General features: G+C 34.3%; 1 protein-coding gene across 9 annotated transcripts in view; it reads left to right on the top strand.

Moving 5' to 3' along the window:
- DMD (dystrophin) overlaps positions 1 to 12,756 on the top strand; it is a 1,717,438-nt gene that overhangs the window by 665,599 nt on the left and 1,039,083 nt on the right. The gene's annotated exons all lie outside the window — the stretch shown is intronic.

Genomic DNA, 12,756 nt, shown 5'->3' with positions numbered 1-12,756 from the left:
CTATTCATCAGTGCAAAAAAGAAACTACTGATACAAGCAATAATGTGATGAATCTCAAAAACATTATGTGGGGGAACCTGGGTGGCTCAAGAGTCCAACTCTTGATTCTGGCTTAGGTCATGATGTCAGGGTTGTGAGATCAAGCCCCATGTCGGGGGCTTCCTCGACCTCTGCCCCTCACCCGCCTCTCTCTCCCCCCCCCTCAAAAAAGCCAACAAACAACATTATGCTGAGCAAATGGGCACAGACACAATAAATACGAACATTTATATGAAGTTAAAAAACAGCAAAACTAAACTGTCAATAGAAGTAAGAAAATAGTTGCCTCTGGGAGAGGATTGGAATTAAATGGACAGAGGCATTGGGAACTTTCCAAGGTGATAGAAACATTCTATATTATGTTTGACTCTCAGTTACATAGATGTATTCAATTGTCAAAACTCATCAATCTGAACACTTAGATTTTTGCATTTTATGTATGTCAATTATACCTCAATTGGAAAAAAAAAGAGCAATATTTTTATTTCCAAAATTATGTCAGCAGTTGAAGTTCTTTTAAAGATTTGATTCAAATGAGATTAATTCTATAGCCATCATCAATGTGTAATAATTTTGCATGTTGTTGAGTCCATTTAAGATCATTGAAATTTATACTCATAATAAAAACTTAGTTACTTATGATGGTTATATAGTATAAAGTTTATCTTCATTGCTCTTTAATAGCTTCTGAGATTTCAACTTCTTAACAACTTTGGGAGGAGGTGGTAAGTCATGGCCGAGCAAGCTTGTGTTTTAGAGTAAAATAGGTCTGGTGTAGAGTCTCAGATCTGCCAGATACTTATGATGTGAACATATTACTGGGTCTTAATATCTTCAACTACAAAATGAGAATAAAGCCTGGCTTATAAGGCAAAAAATTGTTGAATTATAAATTAGTATTCCTGAGATTCAGGGATCTCCTTAAACCCCATCCACAGATGCCAGGTTAAAGACCCTTATCAGGGACTAGAATAAGTTGAGATGTCAAAATGAAAGCATATTTGTCAAAAGTTGTTCTTGTTGTGGTTGAGCACCATACATTAGGTACTCTCTAAAAACTACTTTCTACTTTCTTCCTTTTCTTTATAATGTGTTTTGTATTTGAAAAAGAAACAACTTGGTTATTTGCTTTCTGGCTATTGGGATTGATTTATTGAGGACATGTTAGCAGAAGAACAGCAAAAGTGAAGCATGAAAAGCACCATCACTACACATGCAGAGGTCAAGCCATACAGCTTTTATTTTTTAAAATAATGCACAAAATATAAAGGGTGTGTTAGATAGAACTTAGATCTATGAAAGGATATGTGAGAGACATTCATCAAATTATGTTGACAGGCTTTGGGAATGTTCAAAAATATTATTTTAATTTCTTGTATTAGGTACTTACTGTTTCAATGTGTATTGGGGAATGTGTGTGTTTAATCAGGAAAAAGAACAACTAAAAATTAGCAGTAACAGTTTTTATTTTGTGGTCTTATACTAATGGCTCAAATCTAGCTCCATTCCCAGGCAAACCTGGGATATGCACTTTGGAACACAGTTGATTGATAGAAAAGGGAGAATATTTTTTTTAAAGATTTTATTTATTTATTTGACAGAGAGAGACACAGCGAGAGAGGGAACACAAGCAGGGGGAGTGGGAGAGGGAGAAGCAGGCTCTCTGTGGAGCAGGGAGCCCGATGCGGGGCTCGACCCCAGGACCCTGGGACCATGACCTGAGCCGAAGGCAGATGCTTAACGACTGAGCCACCCAGGCGCCTGAAAAGGGAGAATATTTATCTGTAATCATTCAAGTCATTATGGTCCACATATACTAATAAAATTTTCCAAAGTAGCCATGCCAGTTAACACATACTCAGAGTCTAAAGGCCACTAGACAATAAAACTTAAAGAAATTTAGAAATCCTGGTTTTATATCACATAATCCTTCTATATGTTTAAATGAAGATTCAGATATGAAGATACACTCTGTGTGTTTAGAGGTAGGTACATCTCTTAAATGTAATTAAAATTTATTCAGTTTTCTGGTTGCTGTTCCACATGGATATAATTGTAGTCTGTGTTAAGTTGGGAGTCTTTACATATTCTCTGTGGCTTATGGCTATTTTGACAATGCTGGAAGTTGTATTTATCCTTACTTTTTCCTTTCATAGTGATGATTTTAAGAAAAGCTTTCTCCCTTGTTAGATGTATGTTTCATTCACTTCTTGATCTTCCTGGCTGACTCATTCTGGCCTGTGGTGGGAAGCATCGTGTCAAAAGGCACCATCAGTTAGGACCATGTGGACCTTCATTCAAAGCTTAGGGATAATATCTACCTAACAGAGGGAGGGATTCAGGGACTCTCCTTGAGGCCCAGATCCTGCATCGACGTTAAAAATACCTTTGTGATTTTGCTTCCTGATCTGTAAAGTGAAAGTAATTTCTCAGGTCATCATAAGGATTATGGGAAATAATACTTTTTTTTTTTTTTTAAAGTGCAGGCCCCCTTCTGGTCCTATGGTTTCCTTTAACACTTGTCACATTTATAATTTCACCTTTAACTCTAAATTTTTTGATAAATGCCTTTACTACCTAGTATATTATGAAGTCCAAAAGGGAAAACAATCTATTTTGTCCACAGTTGTCTTCTCAGGACTTAGCATGGTGACTGGCAAAATATGACTGTTCATTAAATATTTGTTGGAGAAGAACATGGAGGGAGCCATATGCACTTATTCTCACTCAGTTTTCCCCTGTTTCTTTATCTGAATAGGTGAACAGAATGAATAGTCCAATCTCATATGACATTTTAAACCAGAGAAAAGATGGAAATTGTTCATAGACTGAGAGAGGCCTTGAAGTTGTGTCATTTAGCAATTGAAGAATCAAGGAAGTTTACCATGGAGGAGAGGTGATAGCTGTATTCAGATGTTTGAAGGATTATTATGCAGATAAGAATTTAATCTTGTTCTGAATAGGCCTAAGAGGTACAAAGATCAAAAGCTTTTGGATTGGAGATACAGGAAAGCAGGTTTTGACTCAATAAAGAGCCTTCTAATAGAACTTCCAAAAGAAGGAACTGGATGCTTCAAGAAATGGTGTATTTTCCAACACTTAAGATATCTGAAAATAGGCAGGGTGATAGAAGCTGGAACCTAATAAACACACACCCCTGTGAACATAGAAAATTATCAAACTTTTTCATTTTTCAGTTTTCAAATCTGCTTTGATGGGTCTAGCTTAGGAAACAAATGAAAACAAACAAAAAAGAAACAAGTATTTTACATGTTTTTTGAAGTATAAAACATATTGTTAAGTAGGATGATTATGTTTACTGAGAAAACTCAAGAGACTGATTTTTTAAATGTGACAAATAAATTTTTATAATATTTTATTTTTTTATTTTTTTTATTTTTTTTTTAAGATTTTATTTATTTATTTGAGAGAGAGAGAATAAGAGACAGAGAGCATGAGAGGGAGGAGGGTCAGAGGGAGAAGCAGACTCCCTGCCGAGCAGGGAGCCCGATGTGGGACTCGATCCCGGGACTCCAGGACCATGACCTGGGTCGAAGGCAGTCGCTTAACCAACTGAGCCACCCAGGTGCCCTATAATATTTTAAAATGAATGAATATAATGCAAGTATCTAAAACCCAATAGCTTTTTTTTTTTTTAAAGATTTTATTATTTGACAGAGAGAGACACAGTGAAAGAGGGAACACAAGCAGGGGGAATGGGAGAGAGAGAAGCAGGCTCCCCGCAGAGCAGGGAGCCCAATGCGGGGCTCAATCCCAGGACCCTGGGATCACGACCCGAGCCTAAGGCAGACGCTTAACGACTGAGCCACCCAGGCGCCCCCAATAGCTTTTAAAAATAATACCAACTATTTATAACTGCAAATTTTAAAATACCCTGTTCATAGTATAAAGTATAAAAGTATAAAGTACACAAAGTATAAAGTAAGGAGGAATAAAGCTAACAAGAAAGTTATAGGTCCAATAGGGGAAAAAACTGTAAAAATATACGTAAGGACATGTAATAAACAAAAACTAAATGGAAAGAAACACTTTGTTCTGGGATTCAGGGCTTACTGTCAATAAAGTTGTAATACTTGACAAATTAACATTTGAGTTTAGTGTAATTCTAACTAGAATGCCTTTGGTGTGTTTGTGGGAACTCATGATTCCAAAGTTCAGTAGGAAGTAATACAGTTTAAGGTTTATATAGAAGTGTGTGTGTGAGTGTGTGTGTGTGTATGTAAATTGCTAAGAACTCTGTATGGCTGTACTTAACTTTTTAGATTTTGACTATGAAGTGATTGTGATCAAAACCATACTGTACAAGGCTACAAAAATGAGTCAGTGAACTAAAACTGAGAGTCTAGAAACATATCTAAATAACATAAAGAAGATATTTCAGTTCTGTGTGAGTAGCCTATTTTATTTAATACCTGCTGTAGTGTAACTGGTTATTTATATGGGGGGGATGCCCTGTTCTTTTAATGGTATACAAAAATAAATCCCAAGTAGCTTAAGGAGCTAACTAGAAATATAAACTCATAAAGATTATAAAAAGAAATGTAGGACATTTTTGTTGAGAGAGGGATTTTAGTAAGGCAAGAAACCTAAAAACATAAGTCATAAAATTGGCAGACTGAAATACCTGGATGTTTGAACCTTCCATGTAGCAAAAGAAACTATAAGCAAATTAAATAAATAAACAAACAAATAAGTAAGTAAAAAAAAAAAAAGGTTTAGAGAAAGGATTTACAGAATCCATGACCTCTGAGGGTTAGTAATAGTAAGATGCAAAGAGGATATGAAAGGCCTTTCACTAAAAAAGTCAAACACACAACTTCTAAAGTATATGAAATAGAATTAATCTCCCCTAGTAATAACTACACACCACATCTAAGTAACACAAACATTATGTCTCTGGTATACTTATTCTGTTTTTTGATGGAAGAATTTACCACCAACTAACAAATTCTAATTTAACACTCCCGGAAATGCAGGTGATTTCATAGGTGCCCAGCATTATGTTGCAATTGTCAAAGAAATAACTTTTTTTCAAGAAGAAGAAGGTAGCGGGAGGGGAAGAATGAAGCGGGGGAAATCGGAGGGGTAGAAGAACCATGAGAGACGATGGACTCTGAAAAACAAACAGGGTTCTAGAGGGGAGGGGGGTGGGAGGATGGGTTAGCCTGGTGGTGGGTATTGAGGAGGGCACATTCTGCATGGAGCACTGGGTGTTATGCACGAACAATGAATCATGGAACACTGTATCTAAAACTAATGATGTAATGTATGGGGATTAACATAAGAATAAAAAAAAAATTCTGCCACAGCAGGAAAAAAAAAAAAGAAATAACTTTTTTTCAATTTTTTAAACTCTTATAGATCATTACTGAAAATTGTTTCCATTGGTGGCAAATTTGGATTTAAATATTGTGTTTGTGCGTCTAGTTTATGTCATTTACCTCTTCCCCCCTGGAACTGGATTGTACTTGATTGAAAGTTTACAAAAAAGAACACCTGTTTCTGAAATTTTTTAAATTTTATTTCAGAGGGTAAGAAGTTGTAAATTGCTTCTTATGAACAAGCAGATTTCCTCCATTCCTTACAAGGCTTTATAGTAAATGGATTTTTAATTCATTGATAGTATATTGTGATTAAATTTTCCCATGATCTTCATATTTCTGTTTCCATAGCAGAAACTCAAATGCATTTACTGTCCTTCAGAGAACAGTGCTTTGCGGTAATTTTTTCATACAAATATATATCTCTATTTAAAACTTGTATAAATCTTTTCACAAAGAAAGTTTTCCCAGTTGGATCATCTCTGACTCAAACTTCCTGGGGAGGTGTGGGGGTGGAGGGTAATGGCTTTAAGAAATGAAGTGCAAAAATGTAATGCTCTCCTGTGATACAAATATATGAAATGACCCTGAATGACATCTCTACTCTTGTCTTTTCATTTTTTCCCACAAGTATGGTTCTGGTCAATTATAAAAATTGACATTTGCAGTGGGCCCTTCTGTAAAAGAGGTGCCAAATCAGAAGTGATTTATTTTAGAAACAGAGAGAATATAAACATATATATCCCCTGTCTCCAAAGTGTGAAGGTTGAAAAGCAAGGGGATGATCTTCAAAGTGTCTAAAATATTGATTTGTGGTGTAGTTTTACAAAAATGCTTCAGATTAGTTTTTCTTTCTCTTTTTTTCTGGATGGTTGCTTATGCTTTGGGTCAGTTGGTGCTAAGACTTGAACCTCTATTTTTGAATTCATTTTTTAAAAGATATTTTATAGTGGTATCTAACTCCTTTTATATAGTCATTGCTGAAGACATAAGAATCATTCTGCAAAACTAATTCAGATACTTTTCCTACTATCACAAGTTTTGCTTTTATTTGTTTGTTTCTATACAGTGAACCTTCTCTACCTCCCTCTCCCCCAGAAATTGCTCCAACTCAACATTTTTTTTTCCATTTTTCAGTCATGTATTTACTTCAGGAGCAAAGATATTGGATATGCAAATTAGTTACTTTTCAATATTAAGCTTATACCTTGCATAAAGAAATTTTAGCAAAACAACAGTCTAACATTCAGCAAAATTTCTCCAATAGACATATCCCAAGCCATAGCTATATACTCATCATCATCAATCCTAAGAAATTCACAACAAAATGATCAAATCAAGGTGAAAAAACTGGAAAACAAGCTCTTAAATCCAGAGAACATACTGGCGGTTGCTAGAGGCTAGGGAAGTGGGGCATCGGTGAAAAAGATGAAGGGGAGTAAAAGGTACAAACTTCCAGTTACAAAATAAATAAGTCACGAGGATGAAAAGTACAGCATAGGGAATATAGTCAGTAATGTTGTAATAATGTTGTATAGGGACAGCCGGTGACTACACTTACCATGGAGAGCATCAGGTAATATATAGAATTGTTGAATTACTATGTTGTACACCTGAAACTAATGTAACTAATATAATATTGTATGTAAACTGTACATCAATAAAAAATTGTTGATTATTCACTAGGGTATTTTATTATCTTTAAGAAAAATTTAAAAAATAAATAATTTACGTAAAGCAGCCCTTCTGGCTAAGATATTTTTTAGCTCAATGTGTGACATTAATTATTGATCTTTGCTTATAAATTAAAAGATGAACTAAAAATGCAGAATCAAGCATCTGTATTTTATAAGATGAAATATATAAAGCATAACAATAAGTTAAATCACCTGACAAATTTGAGTTAAAGTTATTTAAAGTGCCAGGACAAATACATTAAGAAAAGATGGACTGAAAAGAATGTTGTAGAAAATACAGTCATATGAAATATTTCCATACTTTTTTCTTATGAGCACCAGGGCAATGCAAGAAAACAACAACAAAAGCAATGTGCTATGTCAGATTTCACCTTTTAATTTAAAAAGTTACCTCAAGAGGGGCTTTTCTTTTTCGGGTTAGCTCAGTTATTTCACATCTTGTTAACTTAAATGGTCAATTTACAAGCGCCTGGGTGGCTCAGTTGGTTAAGCCACTGCCTTCGGCTCAGGTCATGATCCTGGAGTCCCAGGATTGAGTCCCACATCGGGCTCCCTGCTCAGCAGGGAGTCTGCTTCTCCCTCTGACCCTCCCCGCTCTCATGTGCTCTCTCTCTTTCATTCTCTCTCTTAAATAAATAAAATCTTTAAAAAAAATTTAAGGGGTGCCTGGGTGGCTCAGTCGTTAAGCGTCTGCCTTCGGCTCAGGTCATGATCCCAGGGTCCTGGGATCGAGCCCCACATCGGGCTCCCTGCTCTGCGGGAAGCCTGCTTCTCCCTCTCCCACTCCCCCTGCTTGTGTTCCCTCTCTTGCTGTGTCTTTCTCTGTCAAATAAATAAATAAAATCTTTAAATAAATAAATAAATAAAATCTTTAAATAAATAAATAAAATTTTAAAAAATGGTCAATTTACTTTCCTACTGAGATTTTTCTTGGAAGAAGAAATAAATAGATTTAGATGTGTATCCTGAGTAGAACTAATTGTTTATTACTAACTTTTAAGATCTCTAAGAGGCAGAAAAAGGGTATCTGTGCACCCCTACTGAACTTATAAATCTCCAAATGAAGGGATACATTCGGTTGTGTGAAATGCTAAGTTAAAAGCAGGGTGCAGCATTACTAACAACATTTTTGGACGTCTCTGTACTATACATTCAGTTTTTAAAAAGGCCATTATAGACTGAATTGCCTTCTCTACATCATTTTTTTATTATTATTATGTTTTTGTATCAAGAATTTTTAAGACTAAGCCCAAATACAACATTTACTTTTTTCAAGTGGCATTCCACTTTTTTTCCCAATGACATGTAAATACATTAACACAGAAAGCTTGTGACATTGCTTATGGTAGACACATATTCCATTTTTGCTGAAGGACTATATAGATGATGATTCCAGCCTTGACTTTTTCAATCTTGCCTTCACATTAGAATTAAGTAGAGAGCTCTAAAGAAAGACATGTCCAGGCCCCAGCACAGATGAATCAAATCTAAATTCCTGGGGGTGGGGCTTCGACATCTTTTTTTTTTTTAAAGCTCTCTGTGTGAGTCAAAGGTGCAGCCCAGCTGAGACCCTTGGGAAGAAATTGAGAGTCAGAAAGATTGAGAAGCTTGCCTACGGCTGCACAGATAGTTATTAGCAATGCTGACTCTAAATCACGGTTCTACATCCTTGTTTCATGACCCTCCCTTATGTGAGACCTCTTAGCACTGCCTTCTTTTACTGCCGAATGAACAAATTCAAAACCTAGAAGGTAGGAGAGAGGGAGTTAAGAATTATATTTGGGCACAAGTACTAATAAGACTATTTCTCTCAGAATTGCAGCTTTCCTTATTTTAACACAGAGCTATTTAGCGGTGAGACATGACTGAAGAAGTGCACACACAAGTTATCAGGCGATTTTGATATGCCAGTTTATATTTCTTGTCAAAGGCAATGACTGAATTTCTTACAACTGCTGTCTTCACACTGGCGTACATATCACCTGGGGGTACATGAAGAATTTCCCAAGGAGATAGTTTTAAAGGAAGTTTTTAAATTGAAGCATAATTAACATACGGTGTGACATTAGTTTCAGGGGTACAATAGTGATTTGACAATTCTATACATTACTCAGTGCTCACCACGATAAGTGTAGTCACCACTTATTTCAAGATTCTCAGCTTTCCTTTGTACTTTTCACTGAATAGGAACTGCCTGCTAAAAGATGCCCACAGTCTAGACCTCAGGCTGTTTCTTCTTTCCCACCTCCTCTTCCTAAACCACTTGTCCCATTTTAAGAAAGAAAGGCTTTTTCTTTCACCCATCTGGGATCTTTATTGGAGCTTCGAACCAAAGGATCGTGAGTGACGTTAATGACTCGAAAATACTGCTTTTTACAAGGACGGTGGTTTGCTAACTCTTTCCTTTCAACTAAACCTGAAGAGAAGACCTGTTGAGTTGTCAGCTGATAGATCATTAAAAAACAAGTTTTGATGATGGATCACCATGTACTTTTAGCATTTGACACAGAAGGGGTTCAAAGAGTTGAATAAAATTACTGCAATAAAATGCCTCCCATTCCCTTCTACTCAGTTAAGATTTATCAGCACTTACATCTATAAAAGCGAAAAATAGAAACAGAATTGATGCTGAAACCTTTCTAATTTTAGAAATAATATATATTCTTCTGTAGGTACATAAATTAGTGTAACCCCCATCTGTCTTATTAAGAGAAACATTTCAGTAAAACTTTATTTTTAGGTTTATTTTTTATCAAGTTTTGTAATATGTGTATATTGTTTTGATGAATTATACACTATTAATGATTGTGGTGGTAAGGATTTTTTTTACACTTAAAGCCTGTGGTGACAGAAAAAAAATATTTAATGTAGATACAAATTGTTATTTGAGAAAATTATGATAGATTATCAATATAATCTTTCAAGCATAAATATATATCTTTTATTTAAAATATATTTACAGTGATGTACCTCAAATTATATCCTTTGCAATCATTTAAACTATGAATGAAAAATTCTAGATCTGCAAGGGATAACAAATTTTTCAAAATTCTTTTTTTAGAGGTTACATAATCAAGAAAGTTTGGGGACTCCTGATCAGTATCTCTAAGAGAAGGTATTTGTCTGTAGCTCCTAGAAAATTCCATCAGTTCAGCCTGCTATTTAAAAGGCAATAATAACTATTTTTTAGAATGCTTCAGATAAAAATCATTCATACATACTAACTTTAAAGTGATATTCAAACATTTGTAGTTGGGAACCTTACATCATCCATGGATATAAATGAAGTTCTTAGTTTGCAAACATCAAAGGTAAATTATTAAAATACAGTAATTTACATTGCCCTGATGCATGCATAAATTAGTGTCACGTCTACCTTGTAAATAAGAGTATATCTTACACACACACACTCTATATATATGCACACACATATATACACATACATATGCATGTATATGTTTATTTGAACTAATAGGTCAGAGGACAGTACTAACCTAATATAGTAATTAAAGGGAACATAATTATAATTATAAGAATTAGCTATATGATAATTGTTTGACTTCAGCTGGTAGATCAAAAGAATAAGAGCTTTCACCTATTCAAATGAGCTTCATCTTTTATCCAAACATTTACTCAGCTGATTAAACTTCACCAGTTTATTTTTCTCAAAGCATCTAATTCAGGTAGGTACAGAATAAACTAAAAAAATCCCACCAGAGAACTTCAACGCCACCCATATTCTAAATTCTTCATTTGTTCACACTTGGCATTTATTCAATGTCCTAGCTACTGATAACATCTTGGATAGATTGGCAAGGTTCATGAGAAGTAAGACAATGCTGTTCTTCAAGATGGTGTGGTTTGAAGAAATGACCTATGTTTTAGAATTAGACTGACTTGTATTCAAACTCTGGCTTTCCCTTTGGGGCAAGTTGTGTAGAGAATGTACCCTCTGTTTTTTCTGCAAAAGGGTCCTATTTTCCTGGATCCTTGCAAGGATTCAAAGAAATACGAATGTTTAGGAAAAAAATAGGCCCTGGTAAGTGTTAATTCCATTCTTTCCCCAGTTAGACTTGTCAGGTGGGAGAAAGCTATACAAAAGAATGAACAAATTATAGCTGCTAGAGAATAGCAAAAGATCATTTACAGGACCAAACTGCCTATTAAATGATTTTAAATTATTAGTAATGACTAGCTTTTGTCAGATATTATAATACCACTCTAAAGTAAAATAAGTGAAATATTTGATTTTTTTCCCATTTATTTAGTATTTTTTGGTCTATACCAGACACTATGTTAGGTGTTTAGTATACTGAAAATCTTATTAGTACAATTAAATACATATATGTATATTATACATAATTTTAGATATATAAAATATATATCATTTGTATATATATAATTGATTTATATGATATATATAATTTCAAATTTGTGTTATCAAAATTGATGCCATATATAAAATAATGAATATAGATAGATAGATACAGATATAGATATATAGAGTCTCACCAGGACCAGGGGAATCTGCTCACATCCACCTATCCAGCTTTCCTTTTGAAGTTCATTAATGATGCACCAACCAAATAACACTATCAACTACAATTTGGCTTAAGAATATATTATGTTTCTATTGCATATACTGGGGTGTAAAATATTTCTAAAATAAAAAATATATATATAATGCAAGATCTATATAAAATTATATATCAAATGAAATCTTGTATCAAATAAAAAGTAGCTTCTGTGATACTGTTTAGTCTTAAGGCTTTTCATTTGGTTTTATAGAAATGATGTGAAATATATTTCCTGAAATAGAATTATTAGCATTTTAGGCTCTGGCAGTAAAAGAAAGCTAGAAGGGAAGAAGAACAAGAGAAAGAGTATAATGGACAAAGCTTTGCTGGAAGTCAAACCACCAGTTTATATTTCAAAGCTGACAGGTTTCCCCTTTTTGGTTTGCTGTCATTGAAGCTTTCAGATGCACCTTACCCATGGCTAGGTTATTTTCAAAGATTAAAATGCTAAACTGGAAATTAAATGCAACTTAATTCCCAATTTAAATTTCCATTATTTTTGAAAAGTAAAAGATTAAAAGAATTGTGTAATTGCAGTTCTGGTAGAAGAAGTAATTCTGGAAAAGGTAGAATGTACAAGTCAGAGGGAAGATCTTTCTTATTGGAGGAGAGAGGAACCTAAGCTATCATTATTTTGAAATTGGTCTAGAAATCTATTTTCAAATGGAAAATACACTGTATTTTTAGTAATTTCCTTGTCATTTTACTGTCTCCTTTTCTGTTATAACATAAATTCTGAATTCTTTATTCCATTTGAGATCTGTCTCCTATTGTATTAGCTCTTCTAAAGTTATCAAGAAATAATAAGCTACACAATATTCCAGATGTCAAAGCAATTATTTTTAGGTTTAAATATTAAACTATTGACCCTTGAAAGTCAGTAAGTTTCCACGTTGTTAAAAAAAAAGAAAACTATACTCAAGTAATAATAAATCTGTTCACTTAAGCAACTCAACAAATACATTTAAAATTGGGTTTATAAAATGCTAACTCCAGGCAGTAGGATTTTCTCTTTTCCAGTTAATTATCTTAGCAGACTGAGTAAGAGGTAAGACTTCATCCAATCAGAATGTCCATGGAAGCTCAGCTACAGTTTTCACG

Source organism: Mirounga leonina, unplaced genomic scaffold, assembly GCF_011800145.1.
Source record: "Mirounga leonina isolate KUSES-001 unplaced genomic scaffold, KU_Mleo_1.0 Mir_101595, whole genome shotgun sequence".
Lineage (NCBI taxonomy): Eukaryota > Metazoa > Chordata > Mammalia > Carnivora > Phocidae > Mirounga > Mirounga leonina.
This window is presented reverse-complemented; position numbering and strand designations above follow the sequence as displayed.